Here is a 2,094-nt window from a genome sequence, read left to right as displayed (position 1 = left end):
TATTGCATCTTAAAAATGAAGGGCTGAGATTGAATGACCTGAAGACTTGTTGAGTCCTTTGTTATTAAATATCACGTGACATACACGTGACTGAGAAAACAAGTGAAAAGCTTCAACGAACGCGCGGAAGCCCTGGCGTGCACTGGAGCTGCTTGTCTCTGCGATCGATCTCTCTCTCTTGGAAATCCAATCCTCATCTATGTCCCCAAATCAGAATCTGGGCGTCTCACCTCTGCCAACGCCGAGATGCAACAGTCATCGGACATCGCCGATTCCGGAATCACCATCCACGCAAGGTTTGCCTGCTTAGTTGTCTTCTTTTTCCATCGGTTCAATTCAGAAGATTACTCGGTTTTTGTCTTTGAAGAATCTTAATCAAGAAGCTTGGAAGCAATTGGGTTTTGGGGTTGATACATCTGGCATATCACCACATGCTCTCCATTTGTTTGCTGAAATGTCACACTCATGTTGGGTATGCAATGGTGGTACTGCACTTCTTGATTTTGATCTTGGCTACTATATGGGCATTCAAGACAATGGTGGTGGTGAGTTTCTCACGAGTTGCTTCATTGAAGGGTTGATGACAGAGCTTCGCCAGGACTTGTACTTGCTTTGTTTTGTTTCTGTTCAAGAAGCCTCTAATGATTGTGCAACAGAGTTTTGGTCATTTATTTCTTTTTGAATTTGCAATAGTCATGTTAATTGTATCAAGGTTTCTTCTTTCTGTTGTTTATTGTGTGCTATTCATAGTTTTATACCAATTATCGCACATCATTGGTCATGAATCTTTGCAACCTTTGAGTTGGATTTTTCTGATTACATCAAGTGCTTATTCAGAAAATGGCAATTGTCCTTTACACAAAGAGTCCGACTGGAAAGAAGCTGGATATCATGACAGGCCAATCGCATGCTGTGTTACACTCCAAATAACACGGTGCTTCCAGTTTTTGATTGTGTACTGACATTGAGAGGGACAAGTTATGTGCCATTTATAGATGACATTTGGAATGTCGAGTGGTATTTTTGCTTTTCAAGTGTTGTATTAATTTGTTTGAGTTTTAGATAACATGTTATTTGTGTTAGATTTAATGTGTCAATTTCTGTTACAGAATTATGATCATGCAATTTTTTTTTCAATGTAAGAGTACTGGGATGGATGCTTGCTTGGGCATTCTTCTCATTCTCTTTTCCACTGCAGATTATAAGCTTAGATGGGTCTGCTTCAAGAAGCTTTGTTATATTCATAATCAGCAGTTTATTTTAGTTGCTTGCAGTTTTTCGGTGCTCTCCTCTTCATCTCTGCTTTTCTCATTAATTCATTTATTTAGAGTTGTGTCCAGGTTAGGCTTTGATTTTTGTTCTTCTTTTGTTTTCTCAGGGGATTCTTTTGGCAGAGGAATTGAAGGGTTAGAAGCAGTTAGGTGAAGAAAATGTGAAGAAAATGCTTTCTTTGAGTTACTTCTATTTCAACTTTCTGTGAAATTCCCTTTTCATTTGACTAAAAATGCTCTGACCTTCTAATGCAGATCTTCTAAGAAAGAAACAAATTGGATGATATTTAATCCAAGTTATATGATCTTTATATGATGAATAAATTATTTTAGTATTTGAACCCAAAGATTGAGTCTTTGGGTGACTATGCCTTTGTTTGTTTGTTTAAACTTATTTATTTGTTTGCCATATCAATAGCTTCATTTTGGTTTATTACGAAGCATACATTTGGTATGTGATTTGGCAATAGAACATAAATTCAGCCACTATTCCTGTTTTCATTAGTTGATATTAGTTTTGTTCTTTAAACTATCTATTCTGTTTTGTTGTGCATAATGGATGAAGTCAAAAAATTTCAGAGGGGAACAATTAAGAGATAAAGCTGTGAAGCATTTAAGGTATATACATTACTAATATTTGCAAAGGAGGAGGACACAACCAGGAGGAAATTGTTGACGAAGTTAAAGGATCTTCACAGGCAACCAGCAGTTAGATTACACACAACAGGTTGTGAGAACAAAACATGTTTAGCAGACAAACATACAAATTCCACGAAATAGCAGATGATTGTCTTTTTAGCGGAGAAATAATTAGTATAGCTCT

The sequence above is a fragment of the Prunus dulcis genome, chromosome 5 (assembly GCF_902201215.1).
Source record: "Prunus dulcis chromosome 5, ALMONDv2, whole genome shotgun sequence".
In the NCBI taxonomy this organism is placed as follows: domain Eukaryota; kingdom Viridiplantae; phylum Streptophyta; class Magnoliopsida; order Rosales; family Rosaceae; genus Prunus; species Prunus dulcis.
Note: the sequence above shows the minus strand (reverse complement) of the source record.